This window comes from Ictidomys tridecemlineatus, chromosome 3 (genome assembly GCF_052094955.1).
Source record: "Ictidomys tridecemlineatus isolate mIctTri1 chromosome 3, mIctTri1.hap1, whole genome shotgun sequence".
NCBI classification, from domain to species: Eukaryota; Metazoa; Chordata; class Mammalia; order Rodentia; family Sciuridae; genus Ictidomys; species Ictidomys tridecemlineatus.
Window position 1 is genome coordinate 122,184,955 of NC_135479.1, and position 20,264 is coordinate 122,205,218.

General features: G+C 36.0%; 1 long non-coding RNA gene across 1 annotated transcript in view; it reads left to right on the forward strand.

Annotated features, from left to right (window-relative positions):
* Nucleotides 1–4,001: 4,001 nt before the first annotated feature.
* LOC144375866 (uncharacterized) overlaps nucleotides 4,002–20,264 on the forward strand; it is a 62,055-nt gene continuing 45,792 nt past the window's right edge. The window contains exon 1 of the long non-coding RNA XR_013435718.1: nucleotides 4,002–4,207. This is a non-coding gene — a long non-coding RNA (uncharacterized LOC144375866). The remainder of the gene's footprint in view (nucleotides 4,208–20,264) is intronic.

A 20,264-nucleotide genomic window follows, 5' to 3' on the forward strand; every position in this document is an offset into this window, starting at 1 on the left:
AACTTTTGATGGCTTCTTCTATTTCTATTGGACTGTTTAAACTGTGTATATCTTCCAGACTCAATCTGGGAAAATCATATGACTTAAGAAATTTGTCGATGCCTTCAATGTCTTCTATTTTATTGGAGTAAAAGATTTCAAAATAATTTCTAATTATCCTCTGTATTTCTATAGTGTCTGTTGTGATATTACCTTTTTCATCATGTGTGCTGGTAATTTGAGTTCTCTCTCTCTCTCCTCTTCATTAGTGTGGCTAAGGGTCTGTCAATTTTATTTATTTTTTCAAAGAACCAACTTTTTGTTTTGTCAATTTTTTCAATTGTTTCTTTTGTTTTGATTTTATTGATTTCAGCTCTAATTTTAATTATTTCTTGCCTTCTACTGCTTTTCCTGCTGATTTGTTTTTCTTTTTTCTAGGACTTTCAGGTGTAGTGTGAAGTCATTCATTTGTTGACGTTTTCTTCTTTTAAGGAATGAACTCCATGCAATGAATTTTCCTCTTAGTACTGCTTTCATAGTGTCCCAGAGTGAATGTGTTCCTAGTCCCTTTGTGATCCATAGTCACTCAGCTACCTTGTCACAGGGGGTAGAGACGCGGAATCAACACACAGACTCTGGGAACTGGTGAGAGAACTGGCTGGAGACCTGCCTCAGGTCATTGTACAGTAGCTCAGTTTATTTTTAGAATGCACACAACAGTTATAGGATTTGAGTGGGGCTTGCCTGTCAATCATACATAAGCAAGACAATATCCATAAGCCAATCATCTTCTGCCTAATGTAACCTCACTATGAGGAAACTCTAAATATTGCTGTCGTGGTGGAAAGCAATCTGGAAGGGTCTTTAGCCCTTACTGAGTCAGGGGTTTCATTCCCTGAAGCCCCTGACTCTCAGGTTCCTGGCCGGGCAGTTTGGCAATGCTAACCACAAGTGCTAAGGATATGGTTTCACTATATCCTGCATGCGCTCCTGTCAGGCCTGAAGGAAAGTGGATATTTCAGGCACTTCCGAGCTGCTAGTAGCTGCTAGCTGAGACCGAAAGTTATTCCAATACTAGAGATTGTGATATGTTGTTTCTATGTTCTTGTTTAACCTCTAGGAATTTTTTAATCTCCTTCTTAATGTCTTCTGTGACCCTTGTTCATATTTATTTTTTATTTTCTCATTGATTTCCAATTTTATCCCATTATAATCTGATAAAATGCATGGTAGTATATCTCTACTTTTTTGTATTTGCTAAAAGTTGCTTTGTGGTATAGTATATGGTCTATTATAGAGAAGGATTTATGTGCTGCTGAGAAGAAAGTGTATCTGCTTGATGCAGGTTGAAATATTCTGTATGTGTCAGTTAAGTCTAAGTTTTTGATTGAGTTATTGAGTTCTATAGTTTCTTTATTCAACTTTTGTTTGGAAGATCTACCCATTGGTGAGAGAGATGTGTTAAAGTCATCCAAGATTATTGTGTGGTGGTCAATTTGACTCTTGAACTTGAGAAGAGTTTGTTTTATGAACATAGCTGCACCATTGTTTGGGGCATATATATTTATAATTTTTATGCCTTGTTTGTGTATGGTTCCCTTGAGCAGTATGTAATGTCCATGTTAATTCTCTTGTGATTAACCTTGGCTAGAAGTCTACTTTATTTAATATGAGTATGGAAACCCCTGCTTACTTCCGCAATCCATGTAGGTGGTATGATTTTTCCCAACCTTTCATCTTCAGTCTGTGTATGTCTTTTCCTATCAGATGAATCTCCTGGAGGCAGCAGCATATTCTTGGGTCTTTTAATCCAATCTGCTAGCCTATGTCTTTTGATTGGTGAGTTTAAGCCATTAACATTTAGGGTTACTATTGAGATATGGTTTGTATTTCCAGCCATATTTGTTTATTTTTGTTATTTTATTTGAATTGGTTTTCCTCTTTCATTAATTTTTCCTTTAGTATACTACCTCTGCTGATTTTCATCGTTGTTTTTCATTTCCTCTTCATGAAATACTTTGCCAAGGATGTTTTGTAGTGCCGGTTTTCTAGCTATGAATTCTTTTAACTTTTGTTTATCATGGAAATTTTTTATTTCATCTTCAAATCTAAGGTTAATTTTGCTGGATATAAGATTCTTGGTTGGTGCCCATTATCTTTCAGAGCTTGAGATATGTTGTTCCGGGATCTTATAGCTTTCAGGGTCTGTGTTGAAAAATCTTTCATTATCCTAATTGGTTTTCCTTTGTATGTAGTCTGGTTCCCCTTCTCCTGTGGCTTTTAAAATTCTCTCCTTACTCCGTATGTTGAGCTTTTTCATTATAATGTGCCTTAGTGTGGGGCTGTTGTGAATCTGTACATTTGGTGTCCTGTAGGCTTCTTGAATTTGGATTTCCAATTCATTCTTCACGTTTGGAAAGTTTTCTGATATTATTTCATTGATTAGATTGTTCATTCCTTTGGTTTGGATCTCTATGCCTTCCTCTATCCCAATAACTCTTAAATTTGGTCTTTTTATGCTACTCCATATTTCTTGAATATTCTGCTTGTGATTTCTTATCATTTTTGCTGTGTGGTCTATGTTCGTTTCAAGATGATTTATTTGATCTTCATTGTCTGATGTTTTATCTTCTAAGTTGTCTACTCTGTTGGTGATGATTTCATTTGAGTTTTTAATTTGGTTTATTATTTCTTTTATTTCAAGGATTTCTGTTTGGATTTTTTGTAGAACCTCTATCTCCCTGTTGAGGTGATCTTTTGATTCTTGGATTTGTTTATGTAGCTCATTGTCAAAGTGATCTTTCACTGCCTGTATTTGTTTTCTTATGTCTTCTTTGAGATCTCAAAACATTTTAACCATGTATATCCTGAAAACTTTCTCTGTAATTTTTTCTGCTGTTGCTGCCTATGCTTCTAATGATGTGTTGTTTTGATTTGTTTGTAGTACTTTCTTCCCTTGTCTTTTCGTGTTGCTCATGTGTCTTCCTTTTGAGCTCTGTGAATCAGATGTGTTATTGTTTTTACCCTGTAGGTTTATAGTGCTTTTGTAGGCTTCCAAGATCTGTCCTGTGTGCGAAAGGACAATGTTAACAGATCCTAATATCAACAATACATCACCTATGAACAAATGGTTGTTATTAAGACATTTACAGTTTATTCTCAATGTCCAGAAATGTTGGATTCAATTATTATTTAAAATATAATCAGTAGTTTCATAAAAAAAGTTTACAGTTTCTGATGGTGGACAATGAACTGGGGGTCAGGCATAAGACGATATGTTGAAGGGAGAAGATGTGAGAGTATAGAGTTAATATATCTTAGTAAATGTAAAGGAGAAATCTAGTGAAGAGGGTTAGTAGTAGGAGAATAGATAGGAGGTAATTTGGGGTAGATAATCACGTGGGAAAATAGTAGAGTACCTAAAACAAACATATATAGGTTTTCAGAATAATACAGGATGTTAAAATAGTATAATTTGGAGGGGAAAGGAAGAAGAAAGAGGAAAAAAAGGAAAGAAAGAAAGAAAAAAGAGAAGAAAAAGAAAAAGAAAAAAGGGCTTATGCAATTTCTCTAAATTATATTATTCAGGTGACTCAGTCCTCAAAGTCCTATTTCATGCAAAGTTCTTGGTTTTAAGTATGTTTGGTAAGTGAGGACCAGGGGATAGAAGGGTAGAAGAGAAAGAAGAAGAGAGAGAGAAAAAAGAAAATACTCTTAAAGATCCGTTTCTTTCTCTTTCATCCAGTAGGTGGGGTTGTCCAATCCAGTAGGTGTCTCTGCCCTCATGATGGAGTAGGTAACCAGGGTGTGAAGACGGGACCTTGTGTGGAGTGTCTGCTCAAATGGCAATCTGATCTGATAGCCACGCCCACCACAAAATGGCGAGAAAGTTTTTGCAAGATGGAGTTGGTCTGCTTCCAGCACCGGGATTTCTGGTGAGGTGGGGGGAGCTGGGTGACAGCCTTGTGCTGTGGATAGATAGCAGCCAAGTGACCTGCGTGGGAGCAAAGTGCAGTCTGGAGTCCTGCAGAGAGGCTGATAGATGTTTCTGCTAAGCCACTTGTGAGCTGTGGGTGAGCTAGAACTGTGGGCTTTGGGTCTGGAGTCTGGAGACTTACTCAAGCCCAGAGGCTCGATTTCTGCGTCGGTGGTCCTCAGCATTGGTGATTTCTGCAAAAATCCACTGGCCCCTGGAGATCCGATCTGGGAACTGCCCCCACCTAATATGGTGAGAATGTTAAGCCAAGATGGCAGTGATCTGCTTTCAGCACTGGGTGTCTAGTGAGGTTGGGGGAGCCGGGTGATGGCGTTGTGCTGTGGGTAGGTAGCAGCTGAGTGACCTGCATGGGAGCAGAGAGAAGTCTTGGCAATCTGTAGATGTTTTGATAGGTGATTCTGCTAAGACACTCGCTGAGTCTTGCATGGACTGGAACTTCAGGCTTTGGGTCTTGCTAGAACACAGAGTCCCAGAGCCCTGTGCAGGGTCACAGTGCTGGTGATTTCTGCAGAGAGCAGCTGCATAGGGGTCCTCTAACGCTTTCAGAGATGGAGCATTCCGACTAGATGAGATCTGGATCACAGAGCCCCACAGAATGCTGCCTCCCTCTGGTCCACCATCTTGAACTCTAGATGATAACCATTCTTACTGGGTTGAAATTCTATTTTGTTGAGGCTTTGGTTTGCGTTTTCCTGATGGCTAGTGATGAAACATTTTTTTTTCAAATTCTCGTTGATCATTTGCATATCTCTTTTGAGAAATGTCTACTGAGATTATTTGCCCATTTATAATTGAATTATTTATTGTTTGTTGTTGAGGTTTTTGTTTGTTTGTTTGTTTTGAGTTCCTTGTGTATTACTGATATTAATCTCTTGTCAGATGAATAGTTTGCAAATATTTTTCCCATACCAGATCTGTGTTGATCATTCTTTTTGCTGGAAGGAAGCCCCTTAATTTGACATACTCCTCTTTTTCTATATTTGCATTTGTTGCCTGTGGTATTGAGGATCTTCATAAAAAAACTTTTCCCTGTACTGATCTTAGGGTGTTAGGAAGAAACTGCTGTGCCTTCTCCTTCTTTCCAATCCACCTTAAGTAGGTATCCTCTTTGAATGTTACATTGCCTTCGGAAACCCCTGTAGCTCCTGGTTCCATGGCCCCAGTATGCCCAAAGCCCACTGCCTCCCCAAGAGGTAGGTGTGTGTGTGTGTGTGTGTGTGTGTGTGTGTGTGTGTGTGCAGTTTTCCCAACACCATTTATGAACAAGGCTGTTTTCCTTTCTCTAATGTGTTTCTGGTGCTATATGGAGCATCAGTTGGCTATAGATTCATAAGTTCATTTCTGGGACCTCTATTTTGTTCCATGTTATATGTGATCCTTTTTATGTCAGTGCCATGTTGCTTGGTTACTGTAGCCTTGGAACATTTCTCTGGGTTTATTCTTTTGTCTCAAGACTATTTGGGGTCCCTTGTGCTTCCACATAAATTTGAGGATTATTATTTATGACTGTGAAGAATGCCATTGCATTTTGTGGGGATCACATGAAATCTGTACATTGATTTGAGTAGTATGGACATTTTAACAGTATATATAACAATATTGATTCTTTCAACCCATGAACATTGGGATTCTTTCAAAAATTTTTTCCCTTTTTCAATTTCTTTCAGCAGTGTTTTAGAATTTTCACTGTAGATGTTAATTCACTTCCTTGATTAAATTTATTCCTAGGTATTTTATATTTTTCTAGCTGTTGTAAATGGAATTACTTTCATGTTTTCTTTCTCAGCAGGTCTGTTCTTGCATTTCAAAATGCTGATTTTTGTATACTGATTTTGTCTCAAAATTTTACTGAATTTGTGTATCAGTTCTATTAGTCTTTTGGTGGATTCTATATAGTCATACCATTTGTAAAGAAAGATAATTTGACTTCCTCCCTTCTTATTTGTAGGTCTTTTATTTCTATTTCCTAATTGTTCTTACTAAGTCTTCTGGTACTATGTTGAATAAAAGATATGAATATGAGCATCCTTTTCTTATTACAGATCTTAGAGGAATCACTTTCAGCCTTTCCCCATTTAGGATAATATTGTTTGTGGCATTGACATATATTCCCTTTACTATGTTGAAATATATTCCTTCTATCCTAATTTATTCTAATATTTTGTCATGAGCTGTTAAATTTTATCAATTGCTTTTTCTGCACCTATTGCAATGATGGTATAAATTTAGTCATTCATTCAGTTGATGTGGTTTTTTAACATTTATTGATTTGCCTGTTAAGCCATCTTTTTATCCCTGTGATAAAATTACACTTGGTCATGGTGTATGATCTTTTTGATGTGTGATTGGATTTGGTTTCTTGGCATTTTGGTCAGAAATTTTACATTTATGTTCATCAGGGTTATAGGTCTACAGTTTTCATTTTTGTTATATCCTGTCTAGTTTTATTATCAGAGTAATGTTAGCTTCTTATGATAAGTTTGGAAGAACTGCCTCCCCTTAATTTATCTGGAATGGTTTGAGAAGAATTTGTGTTAGTTCTTTAAAATTTTGATTGAAATTCAGTGGTCAATGCATCCAGACTTGGGTTTTTCTTTGTTGAAATGTTCTTTTATAATTTCTTCAATTTTGTAACTTATTTGTGATAGTTTCAGGTTTTCTACCTCTTCATGGTAGGTTGTAGGTTGTAATGTGTCCAGAAATTAATCCAATTGTTTAAGATTTTCTAATTTACTTGCACATAAGTGTTCATAATAGATCCTTAATGAACTTTTGTACTTCTCGGTGTCAATGTGATTTTATTTATTTTTTGTCAGTTAACGTAGCTAAGGGTCAATTTTGTTTATCTTTTCACAAAACAACTCTTTTTTTTGTTATTTTTAATTTGCTTTCTGTCTCTATTTTATTAATTTCTGCTCTGATCTTTTTTATTTATTTTCTTTTGTAATTTTAGGGTTTGGTTTGTTCTTGTTTCTTGGTTAAATTCCTTGAGTTGCATCATTTGGTTGTTTATTTGGATTTAAAAAAAAATTTAGACACTTATTGTTATAAACTTTCCTCTTAGTACTGCTTTTTGCATATCCAAGATTTTAATATGTTCTGTTTCCATTTTTATTTGTTTCAAGAAAATCTTAAATTTTCCTCTTGATTTCTTCAGTGGCCTATTGTCTCTTCAGAATCATGTAGTTTAGTTTCCTTGTATTTGTGCAATTTCTGAAGATCCTTTTTTTAAATTTTATTTTATTTAATAATTGTTTTCAGGGAAAATACATGGTATGATTTCTTTATTTTTTAATTGTTAAAACTTGTTTTATGGCCTAACTCATGCTGTATCTTGAAGAATATTTCATGTGCTGATGAGAGAAATGTGTATTCTGCAACCGTTGTCTGGCTGGGTGTAATATAGCACATGCTTCATTGGTAGTGAGTTGTAAACCACAAGAGGTCATTCAGAAAAGGGCCACATTCCAAGGCAGGTATGTTATTGATTGTGCAGAGCTGGGCCAGGGCACCTTTGCAGCATGGCACACATCTACCTGTCAGTTTCTAGGGGTTGCAGAGGGTGGGGTCATTCTAGCAGCTTAGGCAAATGTTGTACACTAGTGGCTTCACTCCAATGGCCTGGGCATTGTGTTTAAGTTCATATAACAGTGAAAGCAAGATGCCTGTGTGGCACAGTATGCAACTTCCAGTCTCCATGGGCTACACTGAGGTGAAGCCATTTGGTTAGGTGCAATGGGCCTGGGTACAAGGGTGGGGTGTGATTGAGTTTGCTATCCAAATGGTGCCATGCAGCACCAGCCTGAATGGGAGAAGGTACAGAAGGCCTGAGTTCCCCTCTACTGCTGTAAAATGGTGCTCATTCCTCAACATCATCCTTAACTAAGCTCAGAGAAACTTCAGCTGTTTATGGTAACAATGAAGTCTGTTGGAAGTCTTTTGTTTACTTCTTTTCCATCATAAAAGTTTTCCAGATTCAAACTAGTCTGGACTGGGGCAGTGGGATAGTTGTTGTAAGGTACCTTGTTCCCTTCCTCACCAGGCCATCTAAAATTTCCATGTTCCATAGTTTTTCTATTTTATCCACACTGCATTCCAGTTCTCTCCCTTGAAGATTCTAGCCAAACAGTCGCTATTTATTCTTTCTTTTGATGATTCACTAGTGTGCATCCAGTGCCCTAATCAGCTCCTTACAGTTTTCTACATTCTTTCTTTACCTACAACTGTTTTCTAATTTAATTATTGTTTTGGCCTTGAAATATATTCTATGAATTAATGTTCCCCTTTCATTTTCCTTCAGTATATATTTCATTGATAATATATATTATTGGTATACTGATATTTTATCTTTCTTTCTCTTTTCTCACTTTAATTCTTATGTATTATGTTGTACAAGGCTTTCATTTTTGCTGATTTGATTTTGCTTTTTACTCAGTGTGGAAAGTCCTGTCTTATAGGACTTTCAGCCTACTCATGATTATTAATTTCTTTGACATTTTGGTCTATTTGTTCATATTTTTAATACTACATAATTTATATTTTTTATTTTTTCTTATATATGCATCATATTTACATACTTTTATTTTCTCCTTTGGTTTGGAATCTCTGCTTTATAATTCAGACAGATGTCGCCTTTGGGTATTATAATTATTTTCTATATAGTATAATCATCAAATCAAGAACTAAATAATACATGTTAAAATATTTCACAATTAAAATTAAGCACTTATTTCACTTTAATTCCTTCTTACTGTCCCACTCCTCTCCCCATGATTCTTGTTTCACTTTGTAGTATTTGTTTATGTAATTAAGGCTCATGTAATTACTGGTAAGACTGCAATCATATTTTGTAGATTTTATTTAAAAAATTTTCTTTCATATTATTTTATTATCACGTTTTGAAAACGTATTCATGCTGAGCCCTGCGTTTTACATGTTGGAGTGCTCAGCACTGTCACTTTAAGCAGAACTGTAACCTTCAACTTTACCTTGCTCATCTTTCAACACATTGGAGCACAGAGTCAAGACAGTTTTCCTCCAACAAGTGATGAGTCATCTATTTCCTAAGTCTGTGTATATCTGAAAGTGTCTATAGTGGCTTTATCTATTCGGAGAAACTTAATTGACTGTGAAATTTTTGGGTAAGAGTCTCCCACCCCTTACAGATGTGAGTACATGTAATTTCATCTTCTTTTGTATTCATTTGATGAGGAGAAATTTGAAGTTTTTTCTTTGTAAAATTATAAAGTCTTATGCTTTTTTGATTTTAAATTCCCTTCTTGAGTAAATATTTGAGTGATTACTGTAGGTCAGGTTCTAATCTTGTCTCTGGGGACATGGTGGGAAATAAAATAGACAAACATTCATGTCCTCATGGGATTACATTTTTTTTTTTTGCTCTGAAATGTTTTCATGATCTTAAAATTTATTTTTATACTTATTATTTTCTTGTTTGAACTTTATTTTCCTATTTGCTTAGAATGAAGTTGAGGCAGTCTTCTTCAAATGCCAAAAGCAAAATCCTTTTTGTTTCAGACTGTTCTACTTATGATTCAATTTTTCAAAGTTTGTCCCAGTAGAACCTAGAATTTTTGGTTGCATCTTTACTCTCTAGTATTTATATTATCATCTCTCTGATTTTTTTAAATAATTTTTTTATTTATGCTTGCATTCTAAGAAAGCTTTAAACACTAGTTTACATAACTCATTGGATTTCTGGGTATCAATTTTACTATCCAATGTTTCACTTTTAGGTTTTATTTCTACTGGTGTAATTTTGTTTCATTGTGAATTTTTATTTCTACATTGAACCCTCATCTACATTTCTTCCCATCATTTTTTCTCTCTTGAATCATCACTCATTTTTGTAACTTTTAACTTAGATAGTGAACAAAATGTATGTATAGAAGAGTGTGCCTATCAGAATACATTTCCTAAAAAATATAGAAGAACTACGAAAAAAAAAAACATGGAAGAAGAAAAGGAAATGTAATATAAACTTAGCTAAGAGCATATCTCTGAAGATAAACTAGTGCAGGACCCTGGAGAAAGTTTTAGAATAATATTTTGCAAGTTATAAAGAGAGTTCAATGTAGAAATAAAAATTCACATTGAAACAAAATTACACCAGTAGAAATAAAACCTAAAAATGAAATATTGGATAGTAAAATTGACACCCAGAAATCCAATGAGTTATGTAAAATAGTATTTAGAGTTTTTTTCAGAGTGCAAGCATGAATAAAAAATTTCATAAAAAATTTCAGAGGAAAGATGATAGAAGTAATAGAAAGTAAACACGTCGCATTCTACATACACCTGCATAACCAGTCCCAAAACCAGATCCTGAACGTTGCCAGTTTCTAGAAACTCTCTTTATGTTCCTTTCCAGTCACCACTCACCTCAAACGTCACCCTATTGTCCTACTATATATATCTAGTCTTCCTCCTCTCCTCCTCTTTTTCTTTTTCTCTTTCTTTTCTTTTTCCTTTTCCTCTTCCTCCTTCTTTACGAATGTTATGTCTTCTTATATTTCAGGCAATTTGCAAAATAATATTCTAAAATTTCTCCAGGGTCCTGCACTAGTTTATCTTCAGAGATATGCTCTTTAGCTACGTTTATTACATTTCCTTTTCCTCTTCCAGGGGTGTTTTATCATAGTTTTTGCACTTTTTTTAGAAAATGAGGAAATTCAAACAGTTTTCTGAGATAGGTTATCTGGATATTCCGTAGCTCTTAATATTAAAGGCTACCTGCTTGTTGATCAGGTCTTTAGCTGATTATCCAATAATCAGCTAATAATTCTTCATTTACTATCTCTCTGTCCTAGAGTGGTGAGATTATTTTTTTGCTATTTCCTCTGCATTTTCTGTGATGTTAGATACCAATTAAGACTTGAAAAAGAGGATTTTTCAGCTTACACCATGCCAAAAAGTTCAGTTTTGAAAATCCAACCTGCTGAGGTTTGCTTGTTGGATTCAAGAGCATCAGAGTATATTCTGTCCCTTTCCACCAGCATTTTCTGTGTCATCTAGCTTCCAGCTCTACTCTGCCAACTTGCAGTCTTGAAATAAATGTAGAAAGATGAGGGTACTTCAGCATTCACCTGTAGCTGTTTAAATCCTCAGGCCTCACCCTGGATCTACTCTTTTACAAGTTGTTTGGGATTTCTATGCCTATTAATGTTATAAGCACTGACCAAGGAAGCTTTTGAAAACTATTGACACCTTGGTTTTATCTCTAGAGATACTCATAAAGTTCTTTTAGGGTGAAGCTTAGCATTAGTATTGGGTTGCTGCCTTAAAAAAAAATTAAAACAAAACTTACTGAGGACAGTATTCATTCTTTATTTCTGAAAACAGTACTCATTCTTTATTTCATAGTTCTGTAGATCAGAAATCCGGTAGAATTGGTTGGTTTTTCTGCTTCAAGTTTACAAGTTCTATATGAAATCAGGGACAGGGGCAATGCTCCCTTTGGAGGCTCTCGGGAGAATCTGTTTCCAGATTCATTCAGGTTGTTGATGGAATTCATTTCCATGCAACTGTACTACTGAGGTACCTACATATTTGCTGGCTGTGACCAAGGAACATACTCAGCCTCTGGGGGCCTCCTTAGATCACGTCCTCTTTGTGTCCCAAAATAGCAGTAGTGGATTGAGTCCTTCTAATGCTTTAGATCTCTCTGACTTCCACTTCTGCCTCATTTCTCCTGCCTACCCTTCTACCATGTTATTTCTAATTCTTCTGCTTCTTTGGGCCCATGAAATTATATTGGCATACTTAGATAGTCCAGGAGAACTCCCCTATTTTGACATGAGTGAATTAGTAACTAGCCTTAATGCCACCTATAAAATCCTTTCAAAACAATGGATTCGTGTTTAATCAAATAACAAGACATGGCAATGTTGTGGGCAGAAGGGGAATCTCTAGAATTCTACCTAACTCAGGCCATTTTCAGGGACTTCTAATGTGTAACAAGATTGAGGGTAAAGACCCTTTTGATATAGGAAAAGAGGAACGGGTGTTGTTCTACCTTCTTTCCATAACGTTGGTTATGTTCTGCTTTGGAGGTAAAGAAAAAGGAAAAAAAAGAAAGTTACTTAACTTTTTGTCATCATAACACAATACTTGAGGTAGGCTGCTTTATAAATAAAAGTTCAATCAGCTCACAATTCTAGACGTTCCAAGAGCGTGACAGGTTAGTCTCAGTTCTGATAGCCTTCTTGCTGGCAGAACTCTAAGGTGGCACATGACATAACCTGGCAAGAGACAGGGAGTGTACATGTTTATATCTGTGTCTGATCTCTGTCTCTCTTTTTATAAAACAACCAAGATGGGAGCTCTGCCCTAATAACCTTCTCTAAACCTAATTATTTTCCAAAGACCCCAACTCTAAAATCCATAGTCAGGTTAAGTTTCCACCCTCTTAATATTAGCATAAGACTTTGGGCATTAAAATCCTACATGAGTTCTATGGCACAAACCATATTAAAACCCAGAAAAGAGGCTATTAATATTTTTCCTTCAATTGATACTTGCCATATTTGTGTTAGAATGTCTCTGCAAGTTGTTTGCAGGTGATGCATTTGGACACTGTTTTAGTCAGCTTTTTCACTACTGTGACAAAAGAACCCAACAAGAGGAATATTAAAAAAAGAAAAGTTGGGGCTCATGGTTTCAGAAGTCTTAGTCCTAAAATAGCTGGTTCCATTCCTCAGCGCTTGAGGTGAGACAGAACATCATGGTGGGAAAGTGTGGGGGAGGGAAATGGTTCATGATGTGACAACTGATCAGGAAGCAGAGAGTGAGTCCATTCACCAGATACAAAGTATAAACTCCAATAGAACGCCCCCAGTGCCCATGTCCTCCAGCCACACCCTACCTGCCTTCAGTTACTACTGTTAATCCCTATCAGGGGATTAATTCACTGGTTGGGATAAGGCTCTCATAATCCAATCATTTTACTTCTGAATGTTCTTGTATTGTCTCACACATGAGCTTTTGGGGGACACCTCCTATATAAACCATAACACCGTCACAAACTCTCTGTATGTGGCCCTGTGGCTAGACAAGTCTAGCAGAGGCAGTCATCAGGCTAGTCCATGACCCAGTTGAGCCAGAGAACTCTACTCCTTATCAAAGATGAGATTTTACTATTTCAATTTTGATTTTCCATTTTTCAACCAGGAAAATCAGGGCTAGAGGAGATTAAAGACTTGCAAAAGCACATATATGTGATGAAAGGAGTTACTTCACCTGTTTTAAAAAAATCAGCCTTTAACATTTGCCTTCTGAGAAAATGAGCTATATTTTGTGCAATTTTCTTTTATTTCTTTTGAATTTCTACTACATCATTTTAATTTGAAGGTTGAAATATGTCTTCTTGTCTGAAATATTCATTTTTGCATTTTTAACTGAGCTGGTTAAATTTCTGTGAGGCTAAATGATATTTTGAGAGGTGGCAATGTTCAATGTGAACTTTGTAGAGAAGTTAGTAGCCAAGGGAATGATTAGATTTTTTTTTTTTTTTAGGTTTTGATTTTTTTTAAAGGAGAGAGAGAGAGAGAGAGAGAGAGAGAGAGAGAGAGAGAGAGAGAGAGAGAGAGAGAGAAAATCTTTTTTGTAGATGGACGCAACACAATGCCTTTATTTTTATGTGGTGCTGAGAAAGGAACCTGGGTCCCGCCCATGCTAAATGAGCGCTCTACGGCTGAGCCATAGTCCCAGCCCAAATGATTAGATTTTAACCCAGTGTAAAACTCTAGGCTAGTCATACATGGGATTTTATAACCAAGGGTCAGGATTGTCCTATTCTAATCTCCAAATTCAAGAGACAGACATTCAAGAAAACTATGTGTAATTTTCCTTTGTAAGAATCTTGATAGAACAATGAAGGTACATTCCCTGGTCCCCTTCTCCATGGGTAAACACTGTTTAAATAGTTATTTGGTTTTCAGAGCATTTTCTATAGGTCTATTTAATAAGTACCCATTATTAATTATCATTGATGATAGGGCAATGGGAATATTAAGACACTTAGAATACCATGATAATCATTTCAGTCACATACAAAAACTCAGGCTGTTCCCTCCAGTCCATTCATCTGTGCCCAGCCCACTGATAACTCACTAGGACTAGCTCATGACTTTTCAATAGCTCAAGAACTCCTGATTCTTTCATTTCTGATTTTCTTTCTGTTCTTGTACCTTATTACCCTGAAGTTTTGCTTCATAATTTCCTTTGATTTCAGGCTCTGGTCTTACAAAGGCAAATGATCTTTCTGATCTTCTCTCATCATCTTGAACCTTAGCACATTTGCAGTTTTACATATTAATTTCTTAAGTTTTAAGTGTCTGTTTCTTGGTGAGAATTTCAGATTCTACTTGTAAATAACACAGAGCATCCCAGAATGGTGGCCCGGCTTGGCCAGTTTTAATTATTCTTCAAATGATAAAAGTGAGGAAATATACAGTCATTATCAACAAGTCATTAAAACTAAAACAGAGAGATCAGAATCTTATAACTTGCTTCTATTCTTATATACTTTTTCATTAGTCCACTAATAATAGTCAAGATATAGTGTATATACAGCTAAACAGTTTTTTTTTAAATATCAGGAGAGAAAATCATCATGTTGTATAATTGCCTATATTCTACATCATGTTTTATATAGATGTAGAAGATATAACCTATGCTGACATTAATACTGATTCTTAAAAATAAAACTTTAAGAATAGAATGGATTTCAGTGATTCAGTGGTTTCTTAAGATCCAAAGAGGTAGATAAATAAAGGTGGAATGAATCCAGAGGGCTTTAGAACTCTCACCTCAATTCAATAGCAGTATCTCAGCCATTACCTCCTTTGCTTATGCATAAGTTCCAAAAAGATTTTGTTTAAACAAAGTGTACTGTGATTTTAAATTGGATGGATCTGGTTCAATCCATCAATTGCCACTCAGGGAAACAGAGGCTTAAAGAGTTAAGTAGATTCACACAAGTATCATTTGTGTTAATCAGATTTTCATCACTGTGAGAAAATATGTGAAAGAAACAACTTAAAAGGGGAAAGATTCTGTTTTAGTCAGCTTTTTTCATTTTCAAAAGGCCTGACATGAACAGTCAGAGGAGATAAAGTTGATTTGGGGATTCCTGGTTTCAGAGGTCTCAGTCCGTAGAAGGCCAGATCCATTTCATAGGACTCCAGGTATGGTAGAACATCATGGTGAAAGAGTATGGTGGAGGAAAGGGACATGCCACCAGGAAGCAGAGTGACAGAACTCCACTCACCAGCTAGAAAATATATACCCCAGAGGAATAACTCCATGACCTACCTTGCCCAGATACACCATACCTGCCTATAGTTACCACCCAATTAATCCTTATTAGGGGATTAATTCACTGATTGAGGTAAAGATCTCATAACCCAATCATTTCACCTCTAAACCTTCTTGCATTGTCTCACACATAAGCTTTTGGGAGACACCTCATATCTAAACTAAAACACATTTATTGTGGCTTAAGGTTGTGGTCAATAGTCACCTGTGGGTCTATGATAAGGCACAATATTGTGACAAGTAGAACAGAGCTGCTCAAATCATGGTGGCCAGGAAGCAGTGAGAGACCTAACAGACGGGGCCAGGAACAGGAACTTCCCCTTCAGGAACATGCCCTCAGTGACCCACCTTCTACCACCAGGGCCCACCTCCCAAAGTTCCACCTCTCCTTAATAATGCCATCAAATGATGAATCAGTTAATAAATTAATCTACTGATGAGGTTAGAGCCCTCATGAACCAATCACTTCCCCAAAGCTCCTCCTCTGAACATTGCTGCATTGGCAATCAAGCCTTCAACACATGAGCCTCTGGGAAACATTACACTTTCAAACCATGACAGTGTTCAAACTCTGAGCAAATGGCAGATCTCTAGTCCCCCATGCTGGATCTCTTTCCATTGACCAAAAAAGTACATTCTAGAGAATTCTTTCCGTAAGCAATTAAACACCAACAGTCATAATCCTCATGCTTCTCTAGGTAAACTAAAGAAGTAATAATATATGAATATACAGATATTCATATATTATTTACAAATCATGAAATAATTTTTCTAATTACATGTTTATATAGGAAAAATAGCGTTACTTTCATTGATTCTCAAAATTAATAAATATTGCACCATTTTATTTTCATAAAAATTCAGGAGTAAGATGGTGTATAAGAATGAGTGATGTGTGTTACTAAGTCTTAAGACATTTATTATTGAAAGAAAAAAAATCTGTGATTGGGGAAAAACATCACAGAACCCTGGAATCATGGATGCTCAAAACTGAAAGGCAGTTTAATATAACTTGTTTCAATAAGATTTAATTAATACATTGAATGAATGAATGGATGATGGTAACACATTTTTAAAATTAAATTATCCTAGTATCGATGGTAATTTTTATACTAGACTACCACAGTCACAAACAAATGTGCAATTATAAAAGTGAAATTGTTACCACATTAGGAAGAACATGGCAGGACATACACTTCCATTATTGGAAGGTATACCATATTTTCTTTAAGTTTTTCTCTATTTTCTTAATTTTGAAATAGCATTTGATTATCCCTGGATTGTATTTCATATTTCCAAATACATAAGGGCCTAATCTTTGCTCAATTGCTATTAGTATTTAGTTTCTGAAATTAAAACAAAATTCACTCAAAACAGTGAATTCACCTTTGTGAAAATTGTGTCTATATTCATATATACAATCTTCAGTACAAATTATGCATTGAGAAAAAGATGATGTCAAAGAATTATAAATGTACGCATACATAATGAAAGAAAATTCTTTCATTATAAAACAAACATATTCCAGGATAAAGACACCATGGATGCCTTTTGAATTAGAGGAATAAACATCCTCTGTTGTATACATTTAGGGATAAATCTAAAACCAATATAAGAGCTATAAAGTTTCATTAAAAATAACTACTATCCAAGGGCTGGGGATGAATCTCAGAGGTAAAGCACACGCCTGGTGTGCCTGATGCCCTGGGTTCAAACCCCAATACTACCAAAAAAGTAAAAATAGCTATTATACAATGGGAAATCCTATGTTGGATCATCTACCAGCCAGCTTACTAAAGATAAGAGCAAACAGACACTTTATAATTCCAAATAAAATTAGCACATTTCCCTTCTTAATAAGGGTGGCAAAGAAAACATTATGAACTCATTTGCAAGCATATATGTAGTAATTTTGGTTTTGATATTTGCTGTGTCTCGTATCCTTAATGTAACATCATTCACATGTGTCAAGGTAATCATGCACACACAATCATTTGGGCAGCATTATGCCAGCAAAGAGAATCAGGCCTGTCAAAGGGGAGGAAGTAATGCATTGAATGGCTTCATAATGACATTCATATTTCTCAGTGACCTTCTGCCACGCCATCTGATAAAAAAAAAAATCCAGCACAATGCACAACTCTCTTGGCAAGTCTGGGGAGGAAAAAGAAGTCGGGTGTTATCAAGGAGGCTTTTCAACACGTGGTTGCCTGCCCAGAGATTTAGGTCATGACAGTTGAAATAAATTTGAGCCTTGGTGTTCCACACAGCTATTAGACGTCAGCTAGTTTGTAGATGTGTCCTTGGCTGGCAGACGGAAAGGTCTAAAGTTCAGGTTGTTTCAAGAAGTCATAATGAAGCCACAAGAGCCATGTTCTTTACGAGAGAAATGTCAGCCCCTGGAAAGTCTCTTAAACTGTAAAGGACACTTCATTACATAGAAGAACTGACTTAATATACTTTGCAAATGACTTCATAACATTCAATTTTGAGAATCATTTCCACTCTTTTATTCACAGTACATAGGGAAATTAGCTGAAATATTTATCTTTGCTCCTCTCTAAGTTTTATAGCACTAGTCTAAAACTAATTAGACTCTGGCAATTAAATCCTGCATGCACGCTTCTTTTTTTTATTCTCAAGGAGTTTGACTTGTTATGCAACTTGCTCTAATGTAGAGGGTGGCCTACTTAAGTTAAAGGATTTCAGTGTAAGGTTTTTTTTTATGTCAAATTTATTCACTTTTTCATATATATCTACAGGTGCTTAGAAAAATAAGGGGAGGGAGCCAATCACAAAAACTAGTAAGCATCTAGTTTAGACAATGAGAAATGTTTACCCATTTATCCATTCAAATCTTTTAGTATATTCTATATCAGGACACTGCATGCATCCTGTGGTCAATGCAAAGTCAGATGTGATGGAAGGCATTACTGGAAAAATAATAAACTGATAAAATTATAATGGGGGAGATACAGATCAAGGGCTATGAAAGTTTTAAAACCAGGAGAAGTGACTTCTACCTACCTGTTTTGGAGGGAGAGCTTGTAATGCTTTGTAACTTTGAAGAAAGTATGAAAGCTAAGCCCCCCCCCAAAAAAAAATTAGTTAAAGAGGACCTGTGTGAAGCCAAGGAATACCACTGGAGAATTGAATTTTGAAATGTAAGAAGTGCTTCCTGGTTGCGTGTAGTAGGCAGAACTTGGAATGGCCACTGAGATTCTTCTTCCCTGGGAAATATGCCCTATATGATCCCTTCGTGAGTATGCATGGAGCCTGTAAATGGGATAGTGACATTCTGTGATTAGATTACATTTTATGGAGAAGGTCACCAATTGGTTAACTTTGAGTTAATTAAAAAGAGAAAGAATGCTGGATAGATCTGACCTATTCAGGTGAGCTCTTCAAGAAAGCCCAAGTCTAGAGTCAGAAAGTCAAAGCTGCATGGCAGTTCCCCTATCTTCCTTAGAGAAGCAAGTCCTTGAGTTCTTCGACAGCAGAGAAATAAATTCTGCTAGCATGCACCTGAGCTTGGAAGAGGACCCCAGGTCTCAGATGAGCTGCACCTCTGGCTACACCCCAGTTGCAGCCTGTGAGACTTGAACAGACCTTGTCCAGGCTCCGGTCCCACAGAACCTGTATTAAACTGTTACCCAGCAACAGAAACCAATATTCTCAGATATAGATTGTATCAAGGCCTTCAAACTGAAATACATGTGCTCCTGGAGTAAACAAAGGTTGTCTGGGGGTCACACCACAGACAGTTTTAATAGAATCATTTCCCAGATCCCCAAATCTTGTGTCTTTTCTGAAACTGATTTATCTAAAAGTGTGCTGGTTCTTCTCCCTTGCTCCTCTCTTATAATCACCCTCCCACCATCTTAACAAAGAAAGGTCACATCTGACTCATTCTGAATCTTACTCCAGTATACTGCCCTGGGCTGAAAATCCTCCTAGATGCCAATCAGAAAACAAAAGAAAAAAAAGTGTTTGAAATGCTCCTGTCTCTAGGTATTGTCAGTCTGTGATTGGGCTTCAGATCTTTTTCTACCTTATATCTCTTAGAATTAGAAACATTATACTAGAGCCTGGATCATGATAAGAGAAATTCAGAAATATTGTGACATTGGCTAAGAGAATTGATGGTGGCACATTTGGGTTAAGAAACAAGTGTCCTTCATCCTCTGCATCTTGTTAAAGGCTAAATTTCTCCTGAGGATCAATTCTGGTGGTAAGAAATTAGGTATTATAGTTGCATCAGGTAAACAAGCTCATGACCATGCCCAAATATCTCTTCATCTTTGAGTCAGAATAATCAAGATGTGTAAAAATCATGTGGATAAATACCAATTCTTTAAAATGCCTTCTTTGCATTTTTGACAACCTCAGTCTTGAAAGTGGAATGAGCACTTTCATGCACCTGTGTCTCAGGGGTATATTTGGGATGATTTCAAGAAAAGGGAGGAAAAGTAGAAACTTTACTTCCAACAGATTATCATACTTGAATAAAAAAATAAATATGGAAGGCAAATTAACATTTTTATTTCATTGAGAAGTTATTGAGACTCACAGAAGAGTATTGCCTCATTTGCCAAAACTTATCAGTTCATTGGATACTTTAATGCCTAGTCCCTTGTGGTCAAGGGGAAAATTACCTATCTAGACAGACATTGCAAAGACATGATGAGATGATCAATAAATGATGTGAAAGTAAAACTACATTAGGATAAAATTCTGAGGGAAAATAGGAATAGAAATGTGAGTTTGAGTAAAAAAGGGAGTAATATAAAAATTCTGCTACAGATGATAATATCCAAGAGCATTTTAAGTAGGCTATAGTGGGTTTTTCAGTTACTGCTATTTGGATTTCATTGGATGCATATGTCATAATATAATCAAATTACCATCATGTTTATTAAATACATAAATATTTAGAATTATATTCTAATAACTC